Consider the following 9786-nt stretch of genomic DNA (forward strand, 5'->3'; position numbering starts at 1 on the left):
TAATGTTAATCAATCCAGACATACCTAAAACTATGATTGCACGTCAAGCAGGAAAGGATAAAGATAAAAGAACAGTAAATATTTGTTTTTTGTCTTTTATCAAAAACTGTATCCTTGCAATGTTCTCTACTATACCCAAGTCTAATGACTTTTTAATTTAAAAAAATGTATACATGCTTTAGTATTGAAGTAGAATTTTTTAACCAAACTGAAGCTTTAATCTGCTTTACCAAAATATCAACATTCATAAAAAGATGTTAACTACCAACTCAATATCCTTATGATAATTAAATCAAAAAGCAAATGCAGTGTCAGGCACAGCATCTGGCACTTGACAGAAGATAAATACATGTTAGGGCCCTTCTCAGATCCACTGCTGAGTGGAACATGCTCGTGCCCTTCTTTGTGTGAAGAAGCCCACCTTTCAATGGAGCACATGGTGGCCTGCAATAAATACGACAACATTTCCACGGGTGCTACTTCTGTGTCAGCGAGGTGTGGCTGTGTGCTAAGTTGAGGCCAATGGGATGCAGATGAGTGTTAGGGAGCAGCTGTCACATACCCTGTGGCCCTTTTCTCCTGGCCCCTTCCTTCACCTGATGCCAGGTGTATAGATGTACTGGATCCAACCCTACTAGCTGAGACTGACAGGAACCCAGGACAAGATCATTGGGGCCGCAGAGCAGAAAGCTCTAAGGAGCCTGAGTGCCTGGCGATCTTGAGCAACCCCACATCAGTTTGACTCCACACCTCCAGTTTCAGGGAACTTTCATAGACTGGCCCTCTCAACCTACGTTTTACCCTTGCATGCTGTTTAGATAGTTTAAAAGCTAAATATTGTATTTCGCAGAATCCCTTATAGACAGGGTCTGGGTGTGCACAGTTCTGACACGTAAATGTACTCACATGCTATTTGGAAGTGAGGCACAGTTCTTCCATCAGTGCCTCTCGCCTGTCATAGATGGATAGCAGGACCCTGTTTTCTGGAAGCATGTTCCAGTGTTCATTCCCCTGTTTCTGGGAGTAAAGAAGCAATTGTGAGCATGACCAATCTCTTGCTCTGACACTCCAATCCCTGGATCATGGCTTTGGGTGAGCACTCTCCAGCTCCAGTGTTTCTGCGGTTGCTATGGCTCTGTGATGGCATCAGGGACAGGAGCTGTCCTCGTGGATCACCTCTAAGTTGTTCCCAGCCTGTCACCAGTGCCATCAGTCCTTCCAATGACACAGTAAGAACCAAAACCCTGAAGAAAACCCTTTCCTGCTTTAGAATAGTTGTTCTTCCCTGCTCTGAACTCTGGCTGAGAGAGGATTTGTGTTATGCACATGATAAATAAACTTTCTTCTTATTTAAGCCACTATTATTTGGGACTCCCTGTCAGTTGAAGCCAAATATAATTCTGTCGTAAGTCACCAGATTACTAACCTGAAAAGGATTTTTGCAAACCTGGAAGACAATTTTTGCAAAGTACACTCTTAATGTTCTATACCTGGGCTTTTTGAAGCAAGCATATAAGTGAAAGTTCAGTAAACTCAACGGAATATTTGTGAGTTGGGCATTCTGATAGAGGAACAAAACAGTATGTTCTGCAGTGCTTATCATTTAACTATTGCATAAGTAATAACTGCATAAGTAAGCCTGGGAATGGCCCATACAAAAGCCTTTAATTTTTTCTTAATTTAAACCAGCCAATTTGTTGTTATGGTCCCACAATCCCTAATATGCTTAAATCAGAATAAATTGAGAGTTTTCAAATTATATTCAATTTAAAATATTTTATTCTATGCCAGAGCTATTTCAATTAGCATCTCAAAATCACAATACTGTTTTCTCTATATAGTTTTTAAAATTTCACATAGTTGCTTTACTTGGGTAACCAAGAGAATTGTGTAGTGTGTGGCTGGTTTATTTTGAGCTTTGGGTGTGCTGGTTTTCTTCATTATTGGCTAAAAGCTAAACTCCCCAATTCTGGCTAAACATTGCATTATTGCATGGTATCTGCTGAAAAGGGGGACCAGGCAAAACATGGAGATAATCACAGAGTTGTCATCACAGCCAAAAAGACCACAGGGCATGGGCTCCATTGAGAATGAATGAATGAAGTCAGCCTTAATCAGATGAACAATAAAGATTTTTATGTACCTAGAATTCAAGTCTTACCCATGAAGGCAAAGACATCACTGGGAGATTCTGCTCATTTAAAATAACTTTTAAAATTTGCTTTCTTGCATGTATGAATCTGTTATCTAATCTTAATATTCACTTCAAAAGCTGGAGGTGGAATAGAATTATGCTTTCATTTTTATTCAAATTTCTTTCAATGTACTGTAATTTAGAGCTGGTTTGGTCATGAAGAAACTCCAGATGGGTGAATAGTGAAGTAACATTAAACCTGTTGGATATCTGTCATTTACTCATTAAAGCTAGAATTCACAGAGGGAAAAATTGTGTGCCAGTTGGGGAATAGTTCAATAAAAATAAATCATTAAATAAAATATGACAATAACTTTGCATATGTAATTCTGCTGTGGAATTTTTAACTTGTAAAACAGACTGCAGATTAATTTCCTCAAGGGAGAATTAAACAATGCAAGGAAGTTTAAACAGTGCTTCATACAAGTTACAAAGTCATTAATATTTGTGCAGTTGGATTTATTTATGCTACAAGTTAGGGGAAACTCACTTGATGAATGTATGGTTATTATTTGCAATTCAATATTTAAATGGAGAGTAAAGGCAACAGGTTTTTTTCACTCTTCTCAAGTTTCACCATAAATCAATATGAAAATGAGAAACAAAGATACACGGCCATTTTTCTGTCTTGCATGTCTCTCTTATTACTTGGATTCTAAGACCAGAAGGGATGTTGGAGGTAGTATTGTTAGTCTTCATCTAATAGTTCAATTCTACGAACAGGTTTTCTAGTACCTGGTGGAATGTACTCGAACACGGGGAATACACTCATTTTCATGGTAGTTCCTTCTTCTGTTTGTTATACTATTCCATAGAAATTCATTGGCTTTTGACTTTTGTAAATTCTTCATTTATTCAGATGATAAAAGTAATGGAAAATGTGCAATGTGAAGTTATATTAAAGTGGTTTTCTATTATTAGATAGCTTCATTAAAATGATAGCTATAATTGCAGTTACCTTGTTAGAGCACCTAGTAAGTTCCATGGGCTAATAAGCATTTTATCACTCACCCCTCTGCTACTCTGTGAAAAAACTGTCAGTTTATCCAGTTATCCAATTAAAATGGATATCAGAAATGGAATTTGAACCCAATTTTAACTGACACCTGTATTTATGTTTTTATCACTATGAAAAGTGTGGTTTCTTCTGTCAGTAAAATTTCCCATATAACTTTATTAGTGCTACTATATCAATATACCTAAATGTCCTTATATAATTACATCTGTAGATGAATAAAATATTTTTTAAAAAAAACATCAAAAATAATGTGCTAAAAATAAAACATAATAAAATGGGAATAAATGCCATGGGATTGCTATTATTTTAATATGCTGCTTCATTTTATTTACTAATATCTTATGTAGGGATTTGTACATAAATATTCATAAAGGAGATTATTCTGTAGTTTTTATTTATTTATTTATGTATTTGTATCTTTGAACTTGGTATCAAGTTTTTAGCAGCACAGAAACATTTTGGAAACTCCTTTTTCTGCATTCTGAAGAAGTTTTAAAATATTATAATTACATGTTCTTTCAAGGCTTTGAAAGTTAATTTTTGAAATTATCTGAGCATATTGCTACTTACAGGATGATTTTTAATGTTATTTTATATATTCCCTGACAATAAAGTTGTTTAGATTTTCAGCCTCTCTAAGGTCAGACTTAAGAGTTTACAGAATGAAGTTATTCATTCTGTCTATTTTAAAATTATTAGCCTAGAATCGAGCACAGTAGTCTGTACGACGCCTGTTAATCCCCTTAGTACATTTGCTGTTTCCACATTTAATTTCCTAATTTGTATATTTACTATTTCGCATACCTTTTTTTCTTGATTAGGTTAGCTGACAGAATGGCTATTTAGTTATTTTCCTCAAAGAAATTGCTTTTGAATTAGTCTGTTATACTTTTTTCATTGTCTAATTTATTTCTCTATGTTCTCTTTATTCCTTACTTTTTTCTCTACTTGAGTCTATTTTGTGATTCTATGGGAATTGTACTATTAAATTGAATTATTTCCTTGCTTATTAATGAAGGCTTTTCACCTGAGAACTGAATGTCTATGACATTCTACGTATTATAATCGTTGTGTGGTACCTCTGCATAAGAGGAAGAATGAGATTTAGAACTGGCTACATACTCAGCAATTCAGCTTTCTGTGACTGCTCTTTACTCCAAGATTGTTTAAGAAAGATCAGGAAAACATTCCACATGGCAAGATGCTTGCCTAGATCATTTTCAATATCCACTTTTATTGTAATGTCATGAATAGTAATTTTTGCTCCAGAATTTGTTGACATTACATCTGTAGTCTATTTTTTCGATATCCCATGGGAACACAGACTCAGTATGAGTACTTGCCAGTCAACTTGGTAAGAATGATATTTTCTCAAAAAGCTATTTTTAAAACTATGCTTTGACTTTAGGGGGGGTATAATTTGTACTTTGACTTTGGTGAATGTATTCAGAGATACATTATTTAGCACTGATTTTTCTCCTTTGAAGGAAAAAGAATATCATTCTAAGATAAATTACCTTTGAAAGTACTTTTTTTTTTAATTTTAACATGATGAAAAGGAATACTCCTCTCAAATAAAAAAGTGTGAGGAACAAGAAGACACAGTAGAGCAAGAAAGGGGGAAAGGTGAAGAGAAGGGAGAGAGGCTTGGAAGAGGAAAAAGAAAGCAGTGACTACATTGGGGGTGGCAGGAGATGGGGACAAAATGGCAACTGGTAAGGATGTGTGTCATGTGCAAACAAAAATGTGCTATTATAAATTTTGATGCTGCTTAAATTTTGTAAAATTTAATTCATCAACAAAACTTTCTTTAATTGGCACAAAGTAGCAATAACGAAAAACACAGAAACCTATAAAAGATGCTGGTCATGAGGCTTTCTGACAAGATAATTTCCTAGTTGATGGACCATACATGTTGACAGCAAGTTAAAGAAACATTGAATTGAAAAGTCCTGTGAGTTAGCCACTTGCACAGCCTCTAACCTGATCTTATAAAATGATTAAAAAACGAAGAGATTGGCAGTATCATTTCAGTCTTGAGAAATTTGTGTGGCTTGGAAAATGTACTGCAGGAGGAAACATTTGCATATAAACAGTATTCATTAGTGACAATTTTATTAACTTGCATTTGCAAAAGTAAAATATGTCTTTCAATCAACAGAATCGTCACCAGTTCAGGAAGCTAATAAACATAGTCCAGTTACTATCTTCACAAAGAATAAAAATGTTATGCAGTATTATTAGAAATATGTAAAGTCCATGAAATACTAGATTGAATGAAATAAACACTTCAGTTAGACCTGCTCACGTGGAAACACCATACGTGACTCCTGATTGTCTTCGTGCTTCCATCTCTGAAAATTCAACCACTGCCCTCAGCACACCAACTCTGCTCGGACCCCAGGATTCTGACCAGCCTGCTCGCCTGACAGAGCACAGCCTGGGCGGGGGACAAACTGCATGCATTCCTGGTCTGGCTTTCAGGCCACATCAAGATTTAGGTGACACCCTACATCACTAGGTGGGGAGTCGAGGGGCAGGTCTGGTTTTTCAGAAACTGTCAAGCAGGCCAAATGTTCTAAAAATATTTAGAAAAGCAAAACATTTGTCCAACGGGACAAATATCAACCAGTGGAAAACCAAATATGGGGAGGGAGGCTGTCAAGCAGATCAATTTCGTCTCCTCCCCTCAACACCCCCCCCAACCCCCAGGACTTTACCAGGCACAGTTTCTCTGTACAGTCCACTCAGAGGCGCCCTGCTGGCTGAGGGGCTGCACTAGTGAGTAGCCGACTCTGTGCCTCATTGCAAAGGAATGGCCAACCTCTTACTACATCACCTCGCTTTCTTCTTCCCATTCTTCTCTTTTTATTTCTCCTTTCCCTCACTTTCATGCCCTTAGATTGCGCCTCCTAGATAAAGCAATAGCTTTTAGTCTAACTTGGTCTCTGTTTTCTATGGGACCAAGCTAAGACAACTGCTAATTGAGAAGAACATAATGATTTAGGGATTAATAATTTACATCCCCTTTACTCTGACCTTCCATGTTCAAGAATAAATGCAGAGGAATCTAAACTGGAGTTAGAACAAAGATTTCTGTGTGTCTGGGATTATGGTTATTAGATTATTGCGATTTATAGGCAAGGCATGGGAGTATATATAAAATTAATAGGAGAAGGATTGTGTCTGGAAGGAACAAACAAAACATGCCTTAATTGGAGATTTGTAAACTAAAAATAAGGTCTAAATGATGTGTCACAATGGCCAGCTTACAATATTAGATGCCCGGAAAACCAATCAATGTAATGTATAATATTTTATTCCCCGAAGTCATACTATATATTTTTAAATTTAATTTAAAATCAGGACCTTTATTCTCAGAGTTAGGGCTAAGGTTGGAACTGTTCCCAGTTTTTCTTTTCAATTTAGCACTATAATTTTGCCTTGGATTCAAAGGTAGTTTCTACTATAACCTGAACAATATTTTGTATTTGAATTTATTATATATAATTTATAGAATGAGGGTAATAGAATGGTAAGAGAATAGATAGGTCTGAATTACTTTAGTTACCTCTTCTGCAGGGATATGCTTATTGCAATGGATTCAGCATTCTTTATATAAGGCATTAAAAAAAACTGGGAAAAAAAAATGCTACCAAACAAGTCAATAAATGCTATGAACAAGAGAAAGCATAGCACAAAAAGCCTCCTTTTTGTTCACCCAACCCTGTGTCTAGTGAAAGATAGTACCCGGATCAAAGATTCCTTTTAGAAAGTAGATCGTGACTAAGGAGCATGAATATCTCATTCAGGACAAGGCTGTACATATGATTATTTCCTCTTGGGTCTTGCAGTGGCCTAAGGGGTAGGCCTGGAGTTCAGAATGAGGCTTGGACATTACAATTATGTGATAAAAAATATAGAGAGATATATAAAAATTTTCATAATTCGATGCTAATGAAGAAAACACCACTTTGAAACCTGATTTTTATACAATGTGCATGCACAACACTTGTTTGTCTATTTGTATCTAAGCTAATATTGCAAAGATGCAGCATTCTAACATATCTTCCATGTTTGTTGCTTTTGTGGTTTTCCATCATTTCAAACAAAATTGCCCTTTGGTTTCATAAGATAAAAACATTTTCTGTATGACAAAACTTCAGTGTTGCTGGGAAAATGGTTTGAAACGAGAACATTGTATTTTACAAAATTATTCAAATTGAAATGCTTTTTATCTAGTAAAGTTTTTTGGGTTTGTTTTTCTTTAATGACAGAGGTTTGTATTTTCTTCCTTTTAGACTAAATCTCATCCAATCATCACTGAAATCCAATGGAGAATCAAGATTCAGAATAAAGGATCTAATGTGAAAAGACAGTCCTATAGGGTATGTTTTAAGGAGTAAGTATCCGCTTTGAAAAAAGTGTGACAATTTTGAGATTTTGTTAAACTCAGTATCCTGGAAAGGATAAATGTAGATAGTTGCTTAGGTTTCTGTAAAGTAATCTTTGACTGCTAAAAATAAAGTGCATCAAGAACCGTCAGGAGTCTGAGGTTTTCCTTAATTTACTTAATTTTCACTTAATTAAAAAGTTAGTGTGCCTCAGAATCATGGATTCTGGCAGAAGGCACAAGACTCCTGGGTTTTAGACGAAGGACTTTTGCTGCTCACAATGATACTCATAGACAGAATAAAAGCTTGCTCACAGACCGCTAATCTGATCTGCAGTTCCCACAGGGCGACATGCGAAGGGCCAGTGACATCTGCCAGTGACAACATGAAGTTTGCTGCATAATATCGGAGGAACCCTGAGCTTAAGGAACTTAAGGAACTCAAGTCTTTTGTAAGTCTGTCTGCTCTTTATTGTAGAGAGGACCTTATATCTATTAGATACATAAACCATGAAAGATAGTCCACGATAAAGACAGTGGGTGACTCTGTCATGCTAGTGACTCATGGGGAATTGTCTCCCCACAAAGTGATGTTGGGATAACACAGAATGAAAGATACAATTACTTATGGGTCACTATTTCCTTCAGAATTTTTATGTTGAGGAAAACTCTCTGTACACACTATATTTTTCTTCTTGATTTCTGAATCCATTGATCTCATGGCCTATCAGACTCAGAAAGGCTCAGGCAGCACAGGAATGAGAAGCCAAGCTGGAACATAATCCAAGTTCTGTCTAGAGGACATTTTTCTGAATCTCTGGCTACATGTCCCACCTGCGTTCACTGCAGCCAAAACCTAATTCTGATCATTGATTCTCTTTCTTAGTAAATGGCCTCACCTACCTCTTAGTCACTGAGCTTGAATCTTGCTCGACATCCGTGATGCATATTTTCTTTCCCTCTTATTCTAGAGGTGAAAATTTGTGCTACCTCCATAAACCTCTTTCCCTTGCCGTTGCCACCACCTCGGTCCAGGCGTGTCTTATATTTGAAACTGACTTCTGTTCAAAAAAAAAAAAAAGCAATTCCTATTTGGGATGCTGTATTTCTTTTGACCATTTTCAACATTCTTTCCTGAATTACATTTCTGAAAGAAAAACATACCAGGCTATATCCCTTCACAAGTTGTTTAACGCTGCCATTACCTTAGGATAGCCCCAGTTTATTTATGGTGGAAAGGCCCTCTACGATGGAACACTTACCTCAATAACCATTCTCATGTCCATTTCCTGCACCCACCCTTTGTGCCATCCATTCTTGCAGTTATCCTGAGATGCCCTGCTAATTTATACTTACACACAGGAACACAATGGGCCCTTTGTCTGAAGTTATCTTCTATTTTTCTCTCATGAAATCTCCGTGCCCTTTCCACACTGAGGTACACAGCTGTCTTCATTGGAAAGTCTTTGTACTCTCTTCAAGCGGAGTTGATCATTTTCTCACTGATCCCATAACTGCATCTTCTCCATAAATCCATCCCAGGAGTTACTATGATGAAGCCGTATTAGCACTAGGTAATAAAAGTTATAGAAACTCCTAAATCCACCTAAACACTTATGTACAAAGATTTGTATACTGATTAGGGGCTTGAAACTCAGAGCCTCCCAATTAAGAATACTTAATACAATGGACCCCATCCTCCTCTGTGCAGTTGAGGACGTGCATGTTAATCTTACAGTTTGCTAGAGAACTCGTAAAGGCAGGAGATGTATTTGAGACATTTTAATATTCGTAATCTGGCAGAATATCTAGCATGCAGTATGTGCTCAATAAACGTTTGTTAGATTAATAATGAAATGGATAGCATGAAGAACCAGGCCATCCTCACAGATCCGGCTTTCCTTCACACGATCAACAATATTACCAGGATTTCTTAGAAATAATCCTGCTCAAACATCCTTGGTGGTATCAGAAGTTTGAGTAACCACACAAAGCCTTGTTGGATGCCCCTTAGAATACATTCCAAATTGTCCTATTGGTGAATATTTTTAGAAGCTAACATTTATCAAATTTTATGATGGGCCAATCACTGATGAGAGCTTTACATACGCACATGCATTCAATCATCAAGAAAATAATATTAAGTAGCTATTGTTGTTAATTTCATTTTTGAAAAAGAAG

This window comes from Rhinolophus sinicus, chromosome 4 (genome assembly GCF_057876585.1).
Source record: "Rhinolophus sinicus isolate RSI-liver-muscle chromosome 4, RSI-T2T, whole genome shotgun sequence".
NCBI classification, from domain to species: domain Eukaryota; kingdom Metazoa; phylum Chordata; class Mammalia; order Chiroptera; family Rhinolophidae; genus Rhinolophus; species Rhinolophus sinicus.